We start from the raw sequence: 12,776 nt of genomic DNA, 5'->3' as shown, positions 1-12,776 counted from the left end.
TGTGTGATACATCAACACACTATCAACATGAAAAGGAGCATCCCTGTGACCTTCTAATTGAGCATCCATCCTGATTTGCTTGCAGGGACATTAGACTGAAGTAGGCTGTTTGATTTGTTCTGATTTGTTTGTTGGAGGTTGGATAATGTGTCTAAGCGAGGGTCATGTCTTGCACTTTCCAGTGTATCATCCAACCCTTTCATTATTGAAAAAAGTCTGATCTTTGGATGAAGCAGGTTTGTTGTGTGAGGCCTTCCAAGCAACTAGAATTGCACACAACATGTATTTGGCGTTATGTAATTGAATATAGTAAAAGCTATGGTTTTCCCAGTAGTGATGTATGGAAGTGAAAGCTGGACCATAAAGAAGGCTGATCGCCAAAGAATTGATGCTTTTGAATTATGGTGCTAGAGGAGACTCTTGAGAGTCCCATGGTCTGCAAGAAGATCAAACCTCTCCATTCTGAAGGAAATCAGCCCTGAGTGCTCACTGGAAGGACAGATCGTGAAGCTGAGGCTCCAATACTTTGGCCACCTCATGAGAAGAGAAGACTCCCTGGAAAAGACCCTGATGTTGGGAAAGATGGAGGGCACAAGGAGAAGGGGACGACAGAGGATGAGATGATTGGACAGTGTTCTCGAAGCTACCAGCATGAGTTTGACCAAACTGTGGGAGGCAGTGGAAGACAGAAGTGCCTGGCGTGCTCTGGCCCATGGGGTCACGAAGAGTCGGACACGACTAAACAACAACAACAACAACAACAATTGAATCCCACCCTGACAGTGTGGAAATACCTGTAGAGTAGAGATTGAGAACTTGTCTGCTGTCCCCAGTCACTACATACTGATTGGCTCCATGTGCCCAGTCATTGCATCTGTTAGCTCTCCATTCTCAGCTCTCAGCCCAGAAAAGGGCCCCAGGCCCACACAATTTATGTACTTGTGAGCTACTTGTAGCCCCCTAGATTCTGGGCAGACAAAAGTCCACTTCAGACAGTCTTCCATGTCTATAGATAGGGGAGAAGGACCATGTCTCCTTGCCTCACCCTCAGCTAGGGACAGCCATATCCAAGAGTTTCAGATTTTTCCTATCTTAAATTCAGTTTGCCTCACTTACACATACATTTGCAATTCTTTTTTTAAAAAAGGCTGTAGGAAAATGCAAATGCGTTTTTCTCCACGTGTATCATAATATGTGAACTGGGCCTAATGTATACATTTGGCAAGCAATTTTCTCTAAATGGAATTCATTTTGGTTCATTCTTTCTGCTAACAGGTACATTTTAATGTGCGCTTTCACCTTACATGTGCTCCCCCCCCCCCAGTTCACATCTTTTGGATGGAGAACTGCTTTGCGAAATCCGGAGAAGCACTAGGTTTGAAAGATTGCTGTGTTGTGGTTCACCTATTGGATTTGGGTCGGGCAAAGCAACATAACGTGATGCAAACACATGTCTCCCCTACCCTTCCCGTCAGCTCTGCCTGCCTTGCCCTTCACCATCCATGCTTGGGTACAGTGACGGATTTACATATAAGCTAAACAAGCTATAACCTAGGGCCCCACTCCCTTGGAGCCCCCCTAAAAAATGAAAGGAAAAAACCCTGGATGTACATTTCCAAAATATAAGATAAAAAACAAATAAAACAAAACCTACATACAGCAACAGTGTTTTGTGTTGTGTAGGTTCTTATGATGTAAGAAATGGGTCCCACCTGCTAGCCTGCTCCCTAAAATATCACTGGTTTGCTCATTTCTATATATAGGGTGCCTACATTCTGCATGGTAAAAGGTAAAGGTAAAGGGACCCCTGACCATTAGGTCCAGTCGTGACTGACTCTGGGGTTGCGGCACTCATCTCGCTTTATTGAGAGCTTCCGGGTCATGTGGCCAGCATGACAAAGCCGCTTCTGGCAAACCAGAGCAGCGCACAGAAATTCCGTTTACCTTCCCGCCGGAGTGGTACCTATTTATCTACTTGCACTTTGACGTGCTTTCGAACTGCTAGGTTGGCAGGAGCAGGGACCGAGCAACGGGACTTTTCAACAATTACTTTCATAAAATACTGTACATATTTTGTTAAGTGCAAATGGCTTTAGATGCCTATTAGGTCCATAAATTACCACATAGCATATATTCAACACAAAAAACAGTGACAATTTGTTGTTGACAAAGGACAGCTGGACATATAAGGGGCCCCATTACCCTCAGTAGCTTAGGGCCACAAAAGACCTAAATCTGGCCCTGCTTGGGTACAACACTACAAAGCGAGGAGTTTATGTGTGTGTCCTGTCCTATGTGTGAAACCCTTTGCATATGTCACACGGAATGCATGGATAGGGCTGGATATCGGGATTGGGACCAAGAAACCTGGACCCACTCCCTCCTCTGCACTTACTCTGAACACATGGAAGACTGTCTGAAGGTAACACCTGCATGTGGAGGTGCAGGGCCACTGGGAGTGTGAGTCTCCTTCTACACACTGATGGTATGCACAGATTATTAACAGTCCTTGCCTGGTTGCCCTTTGCATCCCAGCTCCTCCTATGATCCTATTCCTTTTGTGGTTGATCCAGCTAAGCTAAATGTGCCTTGGTTTGACCCCCACCGCCAACAACCTCCTCTGAAGCAATTTAATGTGATGGTTAAAGCAAAAAGCTACTTTGGCTATTCTTTTTATCGATTCTAGCCCACCTTTCCTTAATAGAGCTCAAGGCAGGGAGCATGAATGATCCAAGGTGGTCTCCTCTCCAGGTTCAGCAGGAGGTAATGCTTCATGGGTCCTTCAGGCCATGCACTGGACTGGAATGATATGATTTATAGATTTCTCTTGTGTGCCATCTTGCCATTAACCACATTTACAAACGCTCTGTGACAGTAAGTGCTCCCACTGTCACTTCTGAAAATGCCCTGAGCTAGTTGGGGAGAGAAAGCCCTCAACCAGGATGGAAACCTACTCAGATGCTCCACAACCACAACAAGGACTAGGAACTCTCATAATGTTAACAAAGCAACCCTGGAACAAATACCAGGCAACTAACCCCATGCTATCTCTGATTTTAAATTATCGCCAAGCTGTGTTCCTTCTGCGGGAGGCAACCGATGTGGGGGAACTGTGGCAATCCTGATTTCTAGCCTCCCTGAGATTATGAAGCTTCGACGATGCAAGGCGGGGTGGGTGGGAATACTTTAAAAGGATGTTTATTTGGCTCCTCTGCCGTTCCTCGAGGAGTTTTCTTCTTCACCTTTCCTTCCCTCACAACAAACACAGATGAGCTGAGGGAACAAAACAAACACTTGATATGATAACCAAGCCCTTTGGAGACGTGCGGCATTAAGTGTGGAGGCAGCCTGTTTTGTGACAAACTTAAGGCTCCCGCGACGGATGCCACACTTGGGGGCTTTCTCATTCCGCTTCTTCCAGGGTTGTCGCATTAATGCTAAAGTGGGCTTTACATGCTTCTCGCGGTGAAATCTTTCAGCCTCTTCCTTAACTCTGTGTAGACAAGATGAAAGGGACTGTCGGGAGCAGTTGTACTTCACAGTAGTAGCCCTCAGGATAAAGATGAGGCTGGTGACAACCTGTCAGAACATGGCGCTCCTGTTTACATGCGGATAAAAGAGAAGGGATGCAAATGAGAGAGAGAGAGAGAGAGAGAGAGAGAGAGAGAGAGAGAGAGAGAGAGACGAAAACAAAACCTGTCTGGTGCTTGGGGCAGAGTTGTGGGATTTTGCACACCCCTAGCAGCTAGGTAATGATCCGCCCGCCAGCTCACAAGCAATTTCCATAGAAACAGCATATGATCCCCTGATATTGACTATTGGAAATGCCTCCACAGTGCTCTCCATCTTCAAAATAACCACATGATGATGATGATGATGATGATGATGATGATGATATTTTGCCCTGGGCTCTTTTGAGAGGAAGGGAAGGGTAAAATAATAATTAATAAACAAAACATCATGACTTCCATGTTCTTACTATTTCTAGACAGCTTGATCAATGCCACACCAGCAAAGCTAACTTTAGACAAAAGCATTGGTTTTTAGTCTCAGGAATAGTTAAGTCCCAGACAACTACCAAGTCCAGTGTATTTTTTTTTATGGTTGTAACATTGCCTTTGCTTCCTTCCAAGGGCTAAATTACTGCATGTAAAGAGGGGCCACGTAAACACAGAGGAGTAAATCAAAGTAATTTAGCAGCTTTGGTTTTAACTTCTTGAGAGATCAAGTGCTTCCAAACTCCTTTGTATGGCTCCTGGTTTTGGCTAGGGCCCACAGCTAGCAAGGCCAGAGCTCAGGGATGATGGGAGTTGTAGTCCAACAACATCTGGGGACCCAGAGGTTGAGAACCGCTGGCTGGAGGTTTGGATCATGGCTGCCTTCCTGGGCCTCCAGCAGATAATATCTTATAAGCAGTTCCGTTCCGTATGATAGTGGAATCAGGCACCTATCCTTTGGAGCAGCCTCCCATAAGCTGTCATTCTGCATTGTCTTCGAAAGTGTGGTGTAGTGAATAAAAATGATGTATCTCTGTTCAGCCATCAAGTTTACCTCAGGCAGCTAGGAATGTGTGAATCTCTGTCTTGGTTTTCTTCAGTTCTTCGTTTTTCCTCACTTAGGTTCAGTCCTTCACATTTCCCCATCAGCTTGAGAGTCTTTAAAAAAGAAAAGAAAAGATAAAGATCATGCCAATAAATCAGCTTTTTTCAGTGTGAATTTCTCTTAATACACGTGTGCAATTCTGCCCAACACAAACATTTTTGCAAAACAATGATATTGTGCAATATTTTCAGCAACATTTTATGCACACTTCACTGCAGTACATATGTATTTTTGTATGTATTACTTAGCTAGAGAACTGCAGTGCAAAATTCAGAAAAGTGCAAATTTTGAGGGACAGCTGCCTTTAGGTTCTCATATCCTTTTGGGAAGTGTGAATTAAGGAGGTTCGCCTTTCAATGCAAACCGAGTCGCATTCCCACCTCATCCCTATGCTCAACCAAACCTGCCACATAGGTTTATGGTAAGAATAAAATAAAAAAATAAAGAAGGAAATTGCAGTGAACACCTTAGATGCAGGGTAAGATGATTGTGATTTTATGCATATATAGATTTTGGTGTCGAGAAAATTGCTGCCTGAGGCAGCCACTTTGCTTAGGATGCTTCTGACTCCTCCCCATCTTCAAAATTAATATAACATTTGTGAAGTCGAACACTGGGTCAGCCATCCATCTTGCTTCACCCTCATGCTTCCGGTGTGATGCCTGCTTTTCAGGTCCATAGCCAAAGGGAACCTGTCCTCCTCCCCAATTTTGTGAAGGTAAGTTGCGATCACGTTTACTTATATGGGAAAGAGTCAAGGCTGTTTTCTACCCAGTTGCTCACTCAGAAGTAAACTGCGTCTTGATCAGATCAAGTCAGTAATGCTACACTGGGCAAAGGATTTGGGACATAATGTTCAGACGGCAGATTGGGAAAGGTTATGGAAATCAGATTTGAAATTTATGGCTTTGAATTTATGGCATTGAAGGAAAATTATATGAAAATAATGTACTGGTGGTATTTGACTCCTACTAAGTTAGCAAAAAAGGGACGCAGGTGGCGCTGTGGTCTAAACCACAGAGCCTAGGGCTTGCCGAGCAGAAGGTTGGCGGTTCGAATCCCCGTGACGGGGTGAGCTCTCGTTGCTTGGTCCCTGCTCCTGCCAACCTAGAAGTTCGAAAGCACATCAAAGTGCAAGTAGATAAATAGGTATGGCTCCGGCGGGAAGGTAAACAGCGTTTCCATGCGCTGCTCTGGTCATTTTGGCCACATGACCTGGAAGCTGTACACCAGCTCCCTCGGCCAATAAAGCGAGATGAGCGCCACAACCCCAGAGTCATCCGTGACTGGACCTAATGGTCAGGGGTCCCTTTACCTTTAAGTTAGTAAAAATGTATAAGACAAGTTCAAATATCTGCTGGAAAGGTAAAGAAAAAGAAGGTACCTTTTATCATATGTGGTGTGGACTTGTAAGGTAATAAAAGCTTTCCGGGAGATCATACATGATGAAATGAAAAAAAAAAAAAAACTTAACATAACCTTTGTTAAGAAACAAGAAGCCTTTTTTATTAGGAATTGCAGGTATCGACATACCAAAGGAGCAGAAAAGACTCTCTATGTATGGAACAACTGCCGCCCAGATGTTATTAGCCCAGAGCTGGAAAGAAGACAAAGTCCCTACCAGAGAAGAATGGCAAACCAAGCTGATGGACTGTGCCGAGATGGCAAAGCTGACTGGAGGATAAAACGATAAAAAAGGATAAAAACTTTATAAAAGAATAGGGAAACTTATGTTAATTAGGAGACTGCTGTAAGCAGATGGGAAAAAGAGCAGGATTTTGACTCACTTGTAGTGAAAGCAACACTATGGACAATATAGGTAAATATAGGAAAATATAGGACCATTGGGTCCAGTCGCGGACGACTCTGGGGTTGCGGCGCTCATCTCGCTTTACTGGCCGAGGGAGCCGGCGTACAGCTTTCGGGTCATGTGGCCAGCATGACTAAGCCGCTTCTGGCGAACCAGAGCAGCGCATGGAAACGCCATTTACCTTCCTGCCGGAGTGGTACCTATTTATCTACTTGCACTTTGATGTGCTTTCGAACTGCTAGATTGGCAGGTGCTGGGACCGAGCAACAGGAGCTCACCCCATTGCGGGGTTTCGAACTGCCGACCTTCTGATCGGCAAGCCCTAGGCTTTGTGGTTTAACCCACAACGCCACCTGCATCCCATGGACAATATGGTTTGATATAAAAACTGGAGTACGGATGTAGATGCGTAAAGGAAGACTCCATGGAGGGGATGGAGGGGGGGAAGTCTCGAGATTTGGAGAATCTCCTTATACAGATTTGTTTTTACTAGTTTGTGTTTATTTGTGCTTTGTATTTGTAAAACCAATAAAAATGATTAAAAAGAAGAAGAAGTAAACTGTGTCTTGCTTTCTGGTTTTGCCCTAAAGGGCAAAACGTGGCAGTGGGTGGACAGGCACTTGAGGAACACATTGCCAGTGGATGTGGCAAAGCCGAGGATGGCACACACATTCAAGAGGTAAGAGCATTCATTCTTCGGCAAACCCGGTGCAGCTAAGATTCCGGTCCCTGCACAGCTATCCTTGTCATGGGTGGTAGTAGCCCTTTGTTGGTTTCGGCTGCAGACAGGCAGAACCATTTTTAAAAAGCTTTAACCTTAGATAGGAAAAGTACGGTAAAGACTGGGTGTGCCTCCTGACCAGTGCCAGATTTACGTACAGTGGTACCTCGGGTTACATACACTTCAGGTTACATATGCTTCAGGTTACAGACTCCACTGACCCAGAAATAGTACCTCGGGTTAAGAACTTTGCTTCAGGATGAGAACAGAAATTGTGCTCCAGCGGCGCAGCAGCAGCAGGAGGCCCCATTAGTTAAAGTGGTGCTTCAGGTTAAGAACAGTTTCATGTTAAGAACGGACATCCAGAAATAACTAAGTACTTAACCCAAGGTACCACTGTATAAGCTAAACAAGCTATAGCTTGGGGCCCCACTCTCTTGGGGGTACCCTAAAAATTTAAAGGAAAAAACACCTGGATGTACATTTCCAAAATATAAGATAAAAAACAAATAAAATAAAACCTACATACAGCAACAGTTTCGTGTTGTGTGGGCTCCTATGTTGTAAGCCATGGGCCCCTCCTGCTAGCCTGCTCCCTAAAATATCACTGGTTTGCTCCATCCTATATACAGTGGTACCTCGGGTTAAGTACTTAATTCGTTCCAGAGGTCCGTACTTAACCTGAAACTGTTCTTAACCTGAAGCACCACTTTAGCTAATGGGGCCTCCTGCTACTGCCGCTCCGCCGGAGCACAGTTTCTGTTCTTATCCTGAAGCAAAGTTTTTAACCTGAAGCACTATTTCTGGGTTAGCGGAGTCTGTAACCTGAAGCGTATGTAACCCAAGGTACCACTGTATAGGGTGCCTACATTCTGCATGGATTGGTTGCAAATGGCTTTAGATACCTATTACCAAATAGCATATATTCATCACAAAAAACAGCGACAATTTGTTGTTGACAAAGGACAGCTGGACATATAAAGGGCCCCATTACCTTCAGTAGCTTAGGGCCTCATCAAACCTAAATCCGGCCCTGCTCCTGACCAGTCTCACGGCTTCTCAAGTGTTAACTTGATCTTCAGCCAAAGAGAAAGGGCCAACAGGACTGGCGATCTTCAGTACAAAGAGGAAACCCGATACATTTCAGTCCTCTCACTCCCAGCACCCTCTGCCTCGCTGCCTTGCAGGAGAGGATGCTGCGAAAGGAAGCCACAAGAGCCGGTGAACCAAGAGCTACCAGCAATCTTTCCTGATTTATTACTTCATTCATTAATCCATATATGAAGCGCAATTTAGGATAAGGCTCAGAAATCCTTGCTGTGACATGTTCTCGCATATTTGATAAATGATTCCTCCGGCAGAGGCTTGAAGGGCATCTGCAGTAAATTGTGCTGAGATCTATTTTTCAAAACACTCCTGCACTTTCCTATCAAATTAGAGGATATCCTTTAGATAAGGGTAAGCGATGAGATTTCTATCGCATGGCTGTGTGCCTCATAAGTCACAAAAATGGAAGAAAGTGAGAAACCCTCCCAGTAAAAATGTTAGCTTTCTTCTCCCACCAGGGATGGACTGGGAGTTGGTCAACCAGTCGAGCAGGAAACAGAAGCAGCCCAGGATACTTCCGTCCCCCCAGATGGATGGGTGGGACTCCTGCTCACTTTGGTCTGCTTATGTATAGTCAGTGTTAGTTTCAGGATCTTTTGTGAAGGTGTTTGGGCAAAATGATCTTGGTGGACCCCCAAACCTGGGTGGGTCCACTTCTTCCTGCTCCTTGCTTTTCCACAGGCATCTGGTTGGCCACTGTGAGAACAGGATGCTAGACTAGATGGCTCATTGGCCAAAGCCAGAAGGCTATTCTTATGATCTTACATTCTTCCTCTTGCCACTGCCTAGTCGCTCGCTCTTCCTGTGGACAACCAGCCTCATATAAGCTACATAAGTCTAATTAATGCATGAAGGGGTTAACACCATAGAGTAAGCTGTTCTACCAGGCTTAGCTTTGTCACTTTTCCTTGCCTTGGGAGGATATAGGTAATCAAGCCTATTGTTGTATTCAGTTTACTTTATAATTCAGCGTGTGAACAGGTCTGAGCTACTTGCTCCAGCTCAGCCGCATGGCTCTCACCAGCCGTTCTTGAGCGCCTATACCAATAAGCTAGGCATTTTTATCACAAAGCTAAATTTTACTGCCCATGCAACTTTTCTGACTGGTGTATGGGAAAGCACGTGAACCTGACCTTTGGAGAGTTTGCAAGAAGACCATTTAAAAACTTATCAAATGCATACCTTTGTGAAAATAATATGCAGAAGTGCATTACATATGGGAAAACGGCTTGCAAACATGCACGTATTAGGTAAAAATACATGGAGTAAGAAAACAATTGCATGTATTAGGATGAGAATATGCTGACAATTTTTCTCATCACAGCTTTCTTTTTCTAGCAAACTGATGTGGAAATGTGGCAAATTGAGTTTATGGTTGGGAAAAAAAAGAGAAACCAGGAGAAACCAAAATTGGCAGATTCTTTTATCTCTATTCACTGCTAGAGCTGTAAAGATAGCTGGTGTTGTGAGGCTCCCAGCTTTTCTTAAGCATGTCTTCCCTAGGTCAACTGGCACCACCCGTTCTGTCTGTGCAGATCCCTCTTTTATAGTAACTCTGCACCTTTACTTCAAAATGGAGCAGTAATGCACCCACTTGGCTGGTCTTGCTTCGTGGAGTTAATTGTAGAGAGCCTTGCATAGTTACAATTGAATTAAAATATCCTGAGCCTGACTGGTTTCAGGAAGCATTAAATATATCTCAGTAAGAGGAAATGAAAACCCCATCAATTCAGAGTTCAGCTCTTTAGGCCCAGACAAATAACATTAAGGTGACATTAAGAGTTCAGACTATATATCTCTGACTAAAGAGTAAAAACGTTCTTACTTGCTTTGGAAACAATAAATGCAAGGCCTGCAAAACAAGGCACTGGGAGCTTCCATGGCTGCCATCAAAACCTAAAGACCACAACATTTGTCTGTAGTACAGAAGTGCTTCGATTAACTGAGTTGGGGAAACCCTTTTGGTATGAGAAATGGGTAATGCACCACCTCCCCTGACACTTTCACACTCAAAGCCCCACTTCCCAAAGCTTTTTTATTTTATTTTATCTCACTTACAAGGAAACAAAGGCACTTAGGCTCAGTTACATATATTTATCTGTAATGCCCAGTGAACCCCAGAAAGTTAAAACTTCTCTTGAAGTCCAAGGGCCTTTTGTGTATGTCTTAGAGCAGGGTTGCAGCTCTCCAGAGGTTGTGGGACTCCTAACTCCCACCAATCCATCCAGCAGCGACAGTGAGAGTCAGGGCCGGCCCAAGACATTTTGACACCTGAGGTGAACCACAAACTCCCTTGATGAATTTCAGGCATTGTAATTTACCCCTCACAGAATTACAGTTCCCAGCAACCCTTAACAAATGACAGTTTGAGGGAAGAGTGTGCTTCAGATGTGCTCTAAAGGCAGCAATGGTAGGTAGGCCTGGCAGCTAGAAACCATGGCAGTGATGGGGGTAGACATTCATTGAGAAAAGGGGGACCACTGAGGATGGAGTGGGGCTGGTTAAACATGAGATGAGATCTTCCTCCCAAACAAGTATCCCAAATGTCTCGTTCAAAGGTTAGTCTTGCCCAAATGATGCTATGCTTTCTTCATTTTTCCGGCTGACATCCTTCATGATATGACTGCACAAGGCATTGGCTGTTTGATCTGAACCTGTTGCAAGCCCTGACAGATGGCACTGGGTGATCTTTCTAGAGTGGATGAGAAAAGTGGTGCAGAGAAGAAAAAGCAAGACCCCTTTCTTGCAATTGAAGGTCTCCAGCAGTTTGCTTGATAGCCTATCTTAAGCTCACCAGAGTCAATGAGCCATTCTAATCTAACTAATTAAGACCCTCAGCTTTTAAAGTTAGAAATGAACCAAATAATCTTGGTTGTCTGCACAGTTCCAGTAAACACGAGCATCAACAATCATTACTCTTTTCCTTCTCTTCCAAAGTCCAAAGCAGTTACCGGTACATTGTTCAGATCCTTATTCTTCCTCTCCCCATGCTGACTGCCTCCTTCCCATAAAATCACCATAATTTAGCAGCTTTTTTAAATAATAAAAAAACCCACACCTCAAACAAGCTGATGAGTAGCAACTGAAATCTTCCCCCATAGCTTCCAAGGGAGATCTTGGCACAAAATCCAGTGACAACAACCCATTGCCTTTCACCTCTTCCAATGGGCTTTCGCAACACCTGACCCTTCAAGCTGAATGTGGTTCTCTGGCCATGTGCTTTTTGGCAGCCCCCGGGGGTCTTGTGAAACCTGCTGGTTTTGCTGTCTGCCTGGAATTGCAAGAATAGGGGATTGTCAAGCACCTGACAGGGCACCATAGAAAGCTGGTTGACTGTGTTTGGCTTGGCGGGCCATAGGATGAGCAGGTGTAGAATGAGGATGAAGAGAGGAGAAGGAAATCATGGATTGGGGGAGCGTACAGAGAACCATGACTCCTATATGTTCAACAGAAACGAATGGTTTCCAAACTGTTCTCCCTGACGTCAAGTCTAAGAACTTTCTTTTGTTGGAATAGTGAGATTCTCTGAGCACTGGCATAGCATGCCTGAGGCTGTGGGGGTGGTGGCCCTGGGCATGTGATTCCGAGGGCACAAGAGGGCACAACGAGGTGCCCCCATGACAGATGCCCTGCGGGGAGACAAGCCGTGCCAGGGCCAGGCCTTTGGGTATGGGACAACTCTCCCTTCTCCCAGAGAGAAAGGAGAGTGTGGCTCTGCGTTGGCCATCTGAGCTACCCGCCCCCACTGGAGAGAGATAAACTGCACTAGGAATGGGGAACTGGTGGCCCCTCACATGCTGTTGGCTCCCCCACCCCTAACATTGGCCAGCTCTGGAGGACCACGAGTTCTCTATCCCTAAATTTCACTCAGCTCATCCAGATGCTGCCTCTGAACAGAGATACTCTGTTTAGCTATCCTGACTAATATCTGTTGGTAAACTTATCCTGTATTGATTTAATTTTTTTTAAAGCCATCTAAGCAATCAAGAGGTAATTGAGATCACTGACTCAGTTGTGGTGATGTGCTGATGGGAGACACCGGTGCATAGCTACAATGAGCAAATATGTCCATTTAAATTGCAGCCTTTGTCTTCCTCTCTGCAGTGCTTTTGTTCCTCTTAATTCTGAGATTTATGTAATATGTAAAAGTTTTGAATCCCCACCTTATGGACATTTAATATATGTTTGTAAATTGGTCTCAGCGTAGCCTGCTCTCTTATCCTGAAGGTTCGAAGGCTGATAGAGTAATTTCTGATCTCTTCCACTGCATCAATAGACATTCACATAAATTCATGTGGCAGTTTAGAGCCAATTAAAATTTATAAGCCACAAGGAGTGAGTGAAATTCTGAGGATTAATTTACTCACTGGAGTATTAATCTGTGTAATGTAGTAGGTTATCCTCCAGTAATCTTGGCTATGCAGAGATAGGGAGATACATTTCCTTGCATGTTTTACTGTAAATGCAGTAATTAGTCCCACTGGGCCAGCGAGCTCGAACGGCTACGGCGGGTGCTACCGGCACAGCCTCAGCATG

At 44.6% G+C, this 12,776-nt stretch overlaps 1 long non-coding RNA gene across 3 annotated transcripts; it reads right to left on the bottom strand.

Annotated features, from left to right (window-relative positions):
• Window positions 1-3,182: 3,182 nt before the first annotated feature.
• LOC308477396 lies at window positions 3,183-12,776 on the bottom strand. Of its 3 annotated transcripts, none has more exons than XR_013986537.1 (3): window positions 12,608-12,776; window positions 4,552-4,655; window positions 3,183-3,598 (listed from the first exon to the last, which is right to left on the bottom strand). It is a non-coding gene; the product is annotated as an uncharacterized lncRNA (long non-coding RNA). The 3 variants fall into 3 exon arrangements; XR_013986538.1 differs by lacking the exon at window positions 12,608-12,776 and adding an exon at window positions 8,128-8,264; XR_013986539.1 differs by lacking the exon at window positions 12,608-12,776 and adding an exon at window positions 6,224-6,281.

Source organism: Podarcis pityusensis (assembly GCF_964106645.2).
Source record: "Podarcis pityusensis genome assembly, chromosome: 5".
NCBI lineage: Eukaryota > Metazoa > Chordata > Lepidosauria > Squamata > Lacertidae > Podarcis > Podarcis pityusensis.
This window is presented reverse-complemented; position numbering and strand designations above follow the sequence as displayed.